The sequence below is a fragment of the Penaeus chinensis genome, chromosome 8 (genome assembly GCF_019202785.1).
Source record: "Penaeus chinensis breed Huanghai No. 1 chromosome 8, ASM1920278v2, whole genome shotgun sequence".
NCBI lineage: Eukaryota > Metazoa > Arthropoda > Malacostraca > Decapoda > Penaeidae > Penaeus > Penaeus chinensis.
Window position 1 is genome coordinate 1,154,029 of NC_061826.1, and position 12,500 is coordinate 1,166,528.

At 43.6% G+C, this 12,500-nt stretch overlaps 1 protein-coding gene across 5 annotated transcripts in view; it reads left to right on the forward strand.

Annotated features, from left to right (window-relative positions):
- LOC125028167 (single-stranded DNA-binding protein 3-like) overlaps positions 1 to 12,500 on the forward strand; it is a 159,283-nt gene that overhangs the window by 25,165 nt on the left and 121,618 nt on the right. The gene's annotated exons all lie outside the window — the stretch shown is intronic.

Genomic DNA, 12,500 nt, shown 5'->3' on the forward strand with positions numbered 1-12,500 from the left:
TATGTTATTAATATTAATATTATTATTATTATTATTATTTTATTATTATTATTAATGGTATTATCATTATTATTTTTACTATTATTATTGTTATTGTTGTTATTATTGTTATTGTTATTATTATTATTATTATTATTACTATTATTATTATTATTATTATTATTATTATTATTATTATTATTATTATTATTATTATTATTATTATTGTTATTATTATAACTATTATTATTATTATTATGAATACTATTATTATAAATTTTGTTATTAGTTTTGATATTAAATTCATTATGTATTTTTATTATTTGTCTTTATAATATTGTTGTTATTGCTAATAATGTTAATGTGACGTTAATTACAAGTGTTGTAGCTGTTGACATTACTAATCATATTTTGTTGTTAACATCACCATTTTTATCATTATTGTTGATAATGTTACTATTATTGTTATTATTTTTACATTATTTTTATTATAAGTTTTATTTATTTTTATTATTATTACAATTATTATTGTTATCATTATTATTATTATTTGTTTTTATTATTATACTTATTATTAATATTGATATTAATATTGATATCAGTGTTATTGATATTATTACTGTATTTAGTTTTTGTTTAGTTTTGTTTTCAGTAATAGCAAAATCTTGCTACTACTACTGTTGCTATTACCAATATTATTAATATATATTTTTTAATTATTTTAGTTTTTTTGTTATTAATATTATTAATTTTGTTGCATTATTGTTATCATCATCATTATCATCATCATCATCAGATTATGAAAAGCCTGGAAAACTTCTATAAACTCCATGGCACACGTATCAGATGTTTGTCATGTCTTGCTCTAGTGTAAGATCGCTCTCTAATATTCCATCAGATGTGAATATATTGATCATCTCATGTAGATCTTTTTAAGTGTTATCCAATTTTTTGTTTCGGGGTATGCCCTATATATATATATATATATATATATATATATATATATATATATATATATATATAGTTATACATATATATAGATATAGATATAGATATATATATATTTTTTTTTTTTTTTTTTTTTTTTTCATAAGATGAAGGGCACTTGGAAAGGGCGTGAGTGACCCTCCGCCACGTTGTCGACTTGGCAATGGCGAATGTCTTGTGTGGTTCTGTTGCCGTTTCTGTTTCTGTTGCCGTTTTGCCTGTCGAGGAGGTAGAGTAGGGTTCCCTGTTCGGACGAGGTCTTGTGGCTTGAGAGGTGCGAGTGGGGAGGAACAGGCCTTGACGAGTATTATTTGTATCCGCTCCGTTTTGCAGATATTAGTTGCAATATATATATGTGTGTGTGTGTGTGTGTGTGTGTGTGTGTGTGTGTGTGTGTGTGTGTGTGTGTGTGTGTACACATATTGAGAGAATTGAGGTAAAACAAACAAATAAACACATAGTCACTCTTATATAACCATGTTATTCCAGACGATTTTTTTTTTATTAAAGAAAAAAATCCGAAAAGAGAAAATTCAGCAAAACAGGAAAAAAAAAAAAGATAATCTGTTGCACGTTGCCTGTTGACGCCCGTGTGCATGTTGCATAACCGCGCGCGCCGGCTTGTGTTGCCAGCAGCGAGGAGCCGCCCGACGAAAACCTCGGGAGGAAAAGCCCGCGTGCGTGACGATTACGTCCGATTGAATCTTGTTTTGACATTTGATGATTTTCCTCGGTGATTTACGATTATTGCTTCTTTGGAATTTTTTTTTTTTCCCTTTATTTGAGAGGGGGGGGGGGGTATTTGTTTAGAGAAACTATACGTCACAGCCAGCTCTGGTTTTATTTTTTTTACGTTTTTTTCCCTTTCTTTTCTTTGTTTAGTGAGATAAACTTTTTTGTTGAGGCTATGTATAGATTTGTTAATTACTGAAGAAAGTTCTTTTGAATTTTGAATTATGAAATTATATGTTTTGCCTTACTTTGTGTGTGTGTGTGTGTGTGTGTGTGTGTGTGTGTGTGTGTGTGTGTGTGTGTGTGTGTGTGTGTGTGTGTGTGTGTGTGTGTGTGTGGGAGTGAGAGAGAGAGAGAGAGAGAGAGAGAGAGAGAGAGAGAGAGAGAGAGAGAGAGAGAGAGAGAGAGAGAGAGAGAGAGAGAGAGAGAGAGAGAGACAAAGAGAGAAAGAGAGAAAGAGAGAAAGAGAGAAAGAGAGAAAGAGAGAAAGAAAGAGAAAGAGAAAGAGAGACCCTGATACTCATTATGTAACACCGATTTGCAATAATACAAATGGTATTAGGCAGATGAAAATGTCCATATGCAAACTGTCAGCCTAATGACAGTTATCTTTCGTTTTCATTATTATTTTTATTTGACCATTTTCATCCCTACCACACATACTGCATATCTGACATCACCGGTATTTCAGTAATATCACTGATGATAGTAATGGTACAATCTGCCTGTTTGTAGACTCATCTGTTTTGCCGAACCGTTAAGCATATGTGTATATGAAAATATATATGTATATATAGACATATATATTTATGTGAGTGACTCTTTAGTACATTTGTATTATTTTTTTATGTGACTGACTTCGAAGTACAAATGTTTTTTCATGCATTTTGTATTATCAGTGTCATTGTTGGACTTAAAAAAACGCGAATGATAAAGTCTAACGTTTTGCTATTGATAATTATTGATATTGACATATGCATGTTACAAATAAATAAATACCAGACATGATAGCACATAGAAAGCGTATCGATAAACAAGCGTAACAGAGTGAGAGACGCATCGATAAAATGTACGATGGAGAGACGTATTGATGAATATACAAATGCTATTGATAGATATATAAATGAGAGACGTATTGATAAAATGTACGATTGAGGGACGTATTAATAAATATTCGAATGAGAGACGGAGACTGCGACGGGAGGCGGGGGAGGGAGGGGGAGGGAGGGGGGAGCTGCAATCGAGTAACGTTTAGCGTCGGGATAGACATATTCAGCGGGGAAGGCGCTCTGTGGGTCGCGGCTCTGTTGGTTGTCCTCGTGGGCGGCGGGAACGGGTGGCTCTTAGCCCGTCGGGTCTTCGTGAGGAGGCCGACGGGGCGTACCGGGTTGGTTTGATCGGTCTCCCGGTTTTTTCTCTTTTTGATTTTGCTTTCTCTTTCTTTTTTTCGTCTCTCTCTCTCTCTCTCTCTCTCTCTCTCTCTCTCTCTCTCTCTCTCTCTCTCTCTCTCTCTCTCTCTCTCTCTCTCTCTCTCTCTCTCTCTCTCTCTCTCTCTCTCTCGCCCTCCTTCGTTTATCCCATTATTCCCCCTTCCTACTTTCTCCCCCCTCACTCATATTTTCCCCCTCCCTCCTCTACCCCCCTCTTCCTCTCTTTCCCCTCACTCCCTCCTCTCCTCCCTATCCCCACCCTCTCTTTACTCTCTTCTCCCCCCCCCCCCCTCCTTTAAATTGCTCTTGTGTTGTCCGCGTTCTTGTCTTGTTGCTCAAGTGTGAGGTCAGCGTGTCTGGGCGCTCGCTTGCAACCCGTCCCCCAAACAGACAAGAGTGACTAGGTACTGTTTGCGGTGTAAATACTACCGTACTCTTTGATGTCAGATTGCCCTCTCGCGCGTCTGTCGAGGTGACGGGTGCCGGCCGTGTCTCCGTGTGTATGCTTGCGTGTGTGTGTGTGTGTGTGTGTGTGTGTGTGTGTGTGTGTGTGTGTGTGTGTGTGTGTCTGTCTGTCTGTCTGTCTGTCCGTGTGGGGGGAGGGGTATATTTGACAGGATGGAACGATATAGAATATACTTATTGGATAAGACATTTTCTGAGTTGTGTCTCTTGTTATAGATGTCTTGGTATTTGCTCGTAAATGCATAGAATTAGGTCGTGTATTGTTATTTTAGTGCCTCGGTGACCAGCATGAAGGGTGCAGGCAAGAGCATGAAAGTTTTACGCATTTGGCTTGTTCCTCACACGCTTTGTATAATGTAGGAGTACCCCCCCCCCCCCTCTCTCTCTCTCTCTCTCTCTCTCTCTCTCTCTCTCTCTCTCTCTCTCTCTCTCTCTCTCTCTCTCTCTCTCTCTCTCTCTCTCATCTCCCTCTCTCCTCCCCTGCCTCTCCCTAACCTTCTTTCACTCCCCCATGCCCTTCGTCACCCCCCCCCCCCCCCCCCCCCGACACACACAGTAGGATGCTCCGGGAAGAGCGAACAGCAGACATCTCTCACTGCACGGTATCTTTCTCAAGTGGGACAATTCTGGGTTTCTGTTGACACGTTCTCGCCGGCTCGTCTCGGTCATCTCCTCTATCAAGTGCTTTGCGAATGTGGGTCTGGGTGTGTTATCTGGGAGGTAAGGCGTGGGTTTTGTTGTTGATAACGTATCACCTTTCGTACTTTTGGTTTTACTCTTTGATGGTATCGATTGCTTGGGTGTCAAACGCGACATGTTTCTACGCAAGGAAAGGAGAGTGTGAGCACACCGAAAGAGTGAATATATTATTATTATTATTATTATTATTATTATTTTAGTCGTTGTTATTTCCATCATTATTTTGTTATTGTTTGTTTGTTTGTTGTTACATTTATACCGCAATGAAGAAGCAACCTGGATAAAAAGAAGTGATAATAAGCAAATCGCCTTTTATTGCCGAGCGTCGCCTCGTTAGAGAATTCAGGCGAAGGAGGAGAGGCGGCGGCTGTTGCCAGCGTCATCCCGGCATCATTGCAAGCAAGCGCTCTGCTGTGCTTGTTGGGTTGCCTGTGTCATCCTCTTCAATTTTTTTCCTGCTTTATTCTTGCTTCTCGTACTAGCCCTTTTCTTCTTTTTTTTTAAATTCCTTTCACTGTCTGACTCTCTCTCTCTCTCTCTCTCTCTCTCTCTCTCTCTCTCTCTCTCTCTCTCTCTCTCTCTCTCTCTCTCTCTCTCTCTCTCTCTCTCTCTCTCTCTCTCTCTCTCCCCCCCCCCCCCCTCTCTCTCTCTCTCGTGCTGTGTAGTGCAGCGGTAGCGATCTCGTCTAGCAATCTTTCTGACCTGCGTTCAAATCCCTCGCCGCCTGTAGATGGTAACCCCGGCCACTCCTTGCACACAGGGGATAGCTTAGAAGCAAAATAAAACAGACACTATGTCATGCCAAGAATATCCATTGTAACAAATGGAATCAAAATAAATTAAAATTAAATCTCTCTCTCTCTCTCTCTCTCTCTCTCTCTCTCTCTCTCTCTCTCTCTCTCTCTCTCTCTCTCTCTCTCTCTCTCTCACACACACACACACACACACACACACACACACACACACACACACACACACACACACACACACACACACACACACACACACACACACACACACTGTGTCTCCCTCTCCCTCTCCCTTCGTCCTGAGAAAGGAGAGAAAACCAGAAGGACGTGAAAGGAATGAAAGAAAAAGATGAGAACGAGAAAAGGTAAAAAATCGAAGTCTTTCAAAAGGCGGTATTAGTTACCTCCAAATGACACTGCGCTTTTGAAGCCGATTCATATTATACGTTTTTCATTCTCTTGCTCCTCTTCCCTCTTTCCCTCCTTCTCCCCCCCCCCCTTCTCTTCTTAAGGAAAGGAATTTGCGACGAAGACTCAAAATAAGAAACTGGCAGATGTAAAAATAGAGGAACAGAGCCTCAGGTCCGATCGCGTTTGGCGAGTCCTTCATCACGGCGCGGACGCCCGGGTTCGTCGCGTCACGAGGGATCGCCGCTGGACGGGCCGGGTGACATTCCAGCGGCGGCGTCGCGGGCGGCGGGCGCGGCCACTCCGCCTCCGCCGCCGCCGCCTCCTCCGCCTCCTCCTCCTCCTCCTCCTCCTCCTCCTCCTCCTCCTCCTCTTCCTCTCCTCTTCCTCTCCTCCTCCTCCTCCTCCTCCTCCTCCACCTCCTCCGCCTCCTCCTCCTCCTCCTCCTCCTCCTCCTCCTCCTCCTCCTCCTCCTCCTCCTCCTCCTCCTCTCCTCCTCCTCCTCCTCCTCCTCCTCCTCCTCCTCCTCCTCCTCCTCCTCCTCCTCCTCCTCCTCCTCCTCCTCCTCCTCCTCCTCCTCCTCCTTTTCTTCTTTCTCTTCCTCTTCCTCAAACATAAACTAAAAAAAAGGCAAACAATCCAACAAAGAATAAATACCCAACAAAGGACACACACACACTAAAGTCTACCTGCGAGTGCGTGCGTGCGTGCGTGCGTGAGTGCGTGTGACGAGCAAACGAGAGCGTTGACAGCGAGGGAGGGTCAAGGATTGCCGACCTCTTGCTCGTCCTCATCCTCGCCCGTCGCTTGCTTGCCTGGTCCTAGGGGGACTAGGGGGAGGGGGGGGGAGGTGGAGATAGAGGGGAAGGATGAGGAGGGGGGGTGGAGGAGAGGGAGATGGAGGAGAGAGGGAGAGGGAGGGGGAGGGGGAGGGGGAGGGGGAGGGTAAGAGAGAGGGATGAGTTGGAGTTGGAGTAGCAGCCGCAGCAAGTAGCTACCCCTTTACCCTCCTCCCTTCTCCCTCTTCCTCCCCCTCCCCCTCTCCCCCCCTCCCTCCCCCTCCCCCACCCTCCCCCACCCTTGGCCATTCATAGGAAGTGTGAATTCATAATCTACATGCAAGGGAGAGGCGGGCCCGGCTCCTCTGTATTCGCGGTGCGCGAGGGCGGCGGTGTGCGTGAAAGTGCGCTCTCCTTGGGATGCGCGGCGGGCGTGAGGGCGTGGAGGGCGTGGGAGGGCGTAGTGTGAGGGGGTGGGTTGTAGTGGTGATGTAATCGGTCATTCATTTATTTTTGAGGGAGGGGGGAAGCGGGGATAGGGGGAGAGAGAGGGAATAAGAGAATAGGAGGAGAGAGAGATAAAAGAGAGAGAGGAAAAAGAGAAATATAAAATAAACAATACACGAATGTATGTTGACACACGTATTGAATAATCTCGCTCTTGCATCCCTTGCTCGAGAAAAGGTCGCATCATAGAGCGATATCGAAGGCCGGTCTCCGTGGCACTCCCCGCCGGCGTGTCTAACCGCGGAGTTCGCCGATGACACAGTGCCAGGTCGTAACAAGGCCTCGCGTTAAAGCAGGTGGGAACGACCAGGTAAATCAAGCGAGGGAAATGTGCTTTACTGTTTACTACTATCAGTGTGTTTGGGGTTGGTTGTATAAGCACGTGGCCTCGCTTCCGCACGGGTCGCAAAGTGCTATGCCCGGGAGTTCATAAGGTTCAAAATAACCCCAGGCTACACGCGGTCTTCATTCTTGGGTGATGCAGGAGCTCGTATCTTTTATCGCCGATGGTCTGTAATTCACACCATCGGGAGCGTGCTTGACAGGAAAGCCGCGAATTCCGCTGTACTACTATGCGATGTAGACCTTGTTGCCTGTGTGGCATAGCTCGATGTTACCTCAGTTCCCGCTTATCTGCTGAGAGATTTGCGGATCGTGGGGTTATGCGTAGCTGGTGGGGGAGCTTAGAGCTTGGGGCCTGCTGATAACACCTGCTTCTGTTTCCCAACGCTCCTCGGGATCCCACACGAGATTTAGAGTGCCTCGGATGTCTTTGACGCATGAGATAATCTCCTGTTGGCACTGTAGCTACTGTATCTTATCCTCCAGCTGTTCTATAATCCACACTTTGTTATGTATACACTTGACCTTGCTATCCTGCTCATGTTCTATTCTGCTCTTGTTTCTGTTGTCGAATAGCCTTTCTCATTCTCGCCCATAGAAGCTCCTGTTGTGCATAACGGAGACGATGGCGCTCCCTAATTCCCTAAGTCGCGGCAAGTGCTGATGTTGCACTGAGCCAGATGCTGCTCTGGATGTCGGGAGAACAACCTTGACCGTGCTGCTTACCTCACAATAGCACTCCTTATTCTGTTAACATGTCAGAGATATTTTTTCTTCTCTCCCTTTCTCCTCCTCCTCTGCAGCTTCTCCTGCTCTTGACCTTTCTTGGTGTAATCCCCTTTGACTTACCTTATAGGCCCACGTAATACTGTTTGCTTACAATAAGCCGTAGGCCTACTCTTATATTGCCTTATCACGCGAGAGGTCTCTTTGTTTGTGCTGTCGAACAGAAATAGGTCACCTGTATCCAAATCTCCCTTTGCATTTCCTTTGCCATTTTTGTAGGTTTATTACTATGGAGAAACTATTTTCTATATATTTTTTATTTTTTGGTGTGAATGGATTCTCGACATAAATATGCGAACGTCAGAATGGGCGAAGTTTCATTTCTCTTCTCTTTTTCTCTGTCTCCCCCCTTTTATTACGAGCGAAACACAGTTAGGGTTGACGTCCGCGTGAGATCATTGGCGCCAACCATTTTCAGATAAGATATTTTGATAAGAAATTGATTCACATCTATAAGTAAGGATACGGGAGAGTGATATATATTCATTAGGTTTTGGCGCGTGTAGTCAAAGGTGAAGATGGAGGAGGGGAGGGGAGGGGCGTGACTTATTCATTACAACTTGTTTTATTATTGTTGTTGTTGTTGTGGTTGTTGTTGGTATCGTTATTGTTATTGTTATTTTTATTGTTATTGTTATTGTTTTTGTAATTATTATTATCATCATCATTATTATTATTATTATTATTATTATTATTATTATTATTATTATTATTATTATTATTATTATTATTATTATTATTATTATTATTATTATTATTATTATTATTATTACTGTTATTATTATTATTGTTGTTATTATTATTATTTTTATTATTATTATTATTATTATTATTATTATTATTATTATTATTATTATTATTATTATTATTGTTATTATTATAAAAATAATAATAATAATAATAATTATTATTATTATTATTATTATTATTATTATTATTATTATTATTATTATTATTATTATTATTATTATTATTATTATTATTATTATTATTATTATTACTACTACTACTACTACTACTGTTGCTGCTGCTACTACTGATACAACTACTGCTATTACTACTACTACTACCATCATTGCTGTTGCTTTATTGTCATTATTGTTATATTGACTACTACCACGGTTGCTGTTGATTCCTGGTAGCTAGGTCGACATCTCCCTAAATTATAACGGTGCCATAGTAATTAACAGAGGTCATGTTAACAAAGGTCATGGAGTAGAAATATCTTCAGGAAATAGAAATGTCGAGAATTTCTTTTCTAGACATTGACTTTTTTGCGTTGCGGATAATGCTGAGTCATGAATTCCTATACTCAGATAGGCTTTTTTTGTGATGTCAGAGGCTTGGGGAAGGAAAGAAGAAGAGAAGATGGGATAAGAGGTGGAAATGGGAGAGAGAGAGAGAGAGAGAGAGAGAGAGAGAGAGAGAGAGAGAGAGAGAGAGAGAGAGAGAGAGAGAGAGAGAGAGAGAGAGAGAGAGAGAGAGAGAATAAGAGAGAGAGAGAGAATAAGAGAGAGAGAGAGAATAAGAGAGAGAGAGAGAATAAGAGAGAGAGAGAGAGAGAGAGAGAGAGAGAGAGAGAGAGAGAGAGAGAGAGAGAGAGAGAGAGAGAGAGAGAGAGAGAGAGAGAGGGAATGGGAGAGAAGAAATGGTAGAAAAGGAGAGAGAGAAAGGAGAGAAAGCTGAGCAGAAAAAGTTGATGGAAATATTAAAGAGGGAGGAAATTGATAAATGAAAAAAAAGTTGATAAAAGGAATAGTGATGGAGAAATAGAAATATAAATGTAATAAAGGAATAATAGATTAAAAAATAAGAGAGAGAAGCGAAAACTAAACCAGAAACAAAATGTAGATTTAATTTATCAATTTCCTCCCTCTTTAATATTTCCATACATAAAATAAAGAAAGATGTTTAAGGATGAGGCGGAAAGTGAGAGAGAGGGAAGAAAGGAGAGAGGGGAAGAGAAGACGGGATAGAAGATGGAAAAGAAGGAAGGAAGAAAAGAAAATTAATAGAGAAAGAACGAGGGAAAGGAAGAAAGGACGAAGATTGAGAGTGGGAGGGAAGGAAGGATATAAAGGTTAAGAAGTAGGAAAGAAGAAGAAAGGATAAGAAAAGGAAAGAAGGAAGCGACATGCCCATAATCCTGGCGAGCCTGACCTGCTGGAGAAAGATGCTCGCATTCAAGAACATCAACACTGGCCGCAAGCATTTTTTTTTTTCCTGCGAAAATAGCTCTCAAATCCGACTTATTTTCGTGACGCCGACACAGTAGACGTCACATTCACGGTGAAGGTGACACGCGATCTAAGCTTGCCGGTATCAGATAAGCTGATAGTGAGATTACACTTGTTCGCACCCAACTGATAGAGATAACATCGGCAGCTGTATGACCCACCTGTAAGCAACCACTGTGAACTTACTCCTGCACCCAATTTGTAACCGCGAGATCGAAGGCTAATGGCTGTACTGTAATCACTGTAACAAAAGGTGCATGAACTGTCAACAACTAAGCTCTGGGCTGAGGATCTCCGCGGCCGCTTTTGCCCAGGGCTGGAGGATTAGTTGACGTGTTGCAGCGCGATGGTAGTGATAATGTGACTGCCACTAGGAGCTAATTAACCAACCAGCTCGTTAGTGACGGCGAGCTGATGGGCCGTAATTAGGTAACAAGGAAATGTCCTTATACCGCAAGCAGGTGTTGTTGAGTAAGGAGGTTGGTTGGTGGGTGTGTGGGGTAGGTAGGTAGGTAGGTGGGGAGGGAGGGAGGGAGGGAGGGAGGGAGGGAGGGAGGGAGGGAGGGAGGGAGGGAGGGAGGGAGGGAGGTAGGTAGGTAGGTAGGTAGGTAGGTAGGTAGGTAGGTAGGTAGGTAGGTAGGTAGGTAGGTAGGTAGGTAGGTAGGTAGGTAGGTAGGGTAGGTAGGTGGGTAGGTGGGTGGGTGGGTGGGTGGGTGGGTGGGTGTTAGGGCGGATGGGCGGAGTAGGAGCAGCGGGAGCAGTGACATGTGAACAGCACCTAAACATGTGTGGGTGTATGTTTTGGAGATTGCGTGCGCGTGTGTACATGTGTGTGTGTATCTGACGTCTTGAGTAAAGCCACCCACCGCAAGGACGCCATGACGTAAATATAGACGCGGGGGCGATGGGGCGGCGAGCATGCCTGGTCGCAGGCCACATAAACAGATGCCGGCGTGAGGGTCATTAGTACCCGTCAGCATATGACCAACGACAGGGCGGCCATTAAAGATAACCGCTAGTTACTGATGACTTAATGGGCACCACGTGGACCTGCCCCTCAGACGCCGCCGACTGATTGGCTGTCACACGTCGAGCGCTATTAAGCGAGAAAAAAACATCATGAGTGTTTGTTGTCTCAGGTCAGAGCAGCTCATTAATGTGCACAAGACTGACGACTACAGGTGTCCACTTGACGCCCTCCCTTCTCCCGTTCCCCTAGCCGCCCTCCCTCCCCCTCCGCAGTCAATGGGAGAGCGTGGGGAGAGGGCGGGAGAGGGTACATTATCTGGCATGTGTGAGTCACCGCGTGTTAGGACGTGATGGAATGATGGTCTGGTCAGGTGCCTCGTCCGGGTTGCCTAGTGTACTTGAGCTCGGCCGAGAGGAAAGTTTACTCATGCACCCGTTGATACTCGGTGACTTTGGGGAGGATGCCTCGTTTAAGGAGATAAGGAGGGTGAAGAGCCGGGGAGGAGAGGCACGTACCTACGCACGTACGCACGCCTCCTCGAGATGTTTCCAAGAGACCGATCTGTAGACTTGCAGCGACGTGGGAGACGTAGGGGAAAGCGGCGCAGTGTCCCCAGACCACGTGCGTTGCCATGGCGACGGGGGACGCCACCCCAGGCTACCAGATGTGTGCACCAGCTGACCGTGTGTGTAGTGGGCCGGTTGGGCGCGTGCTACTGCTCACCTCCTCCCCTGGTGCGGGCCCGTCGTGGCGCGCTTTGCCTTTTGCTATTTCTGTATTTTGCTACGTGGTTTTATGATGGGTTCTCTTGATTTTGATTGTCTTTTGATATCTGGCGTGGTTTACTAAGGGTGTAGCAGTATTGGTCTTTGTAAATGTTTACACGTGTTTTCTCTTTCTTCTCTCTCTCTATCTCTATCTGTCTATCTATCTATCCATCTATCCATCTATCTATCTATCTATCTATCTATCTATTTATCTATCTATCTATCCATCCATCCATCTAATCATCTCTGTTTGTATATGCGTATACAGCACATGCCTTTCAACGGAAAGTGTATAAAAAATGCCTCGTATTTTGGAAGTAAGACAAGTAACCAGATGCGAGCTTCATCTATCATTAAAACCCACTCATGTCAACGACATGTTCTGGTATCTCTCTCAGCTTGCAGAGCGTGTTTAGCTCCGCCCACTTGCACCTCCCAAGCGGCCGGGGCGACGTCGCGGGCATCTGGGAATCTACGGAAACAATCCGCCCGGTTTTATTTACGTCACTCCGGATGGCGTCGAGTGGAGCAAGATAAAATTTTATTTGATCGTGGAGATGCCTTTTATTTTCTTATTCTGGTTTGTAAGTCAGTTTAGAAACTATGCGATCGCAATGTCTACATTACACAGATTACGTTTTTTTGTTGTTGTTGTTTTTTAAA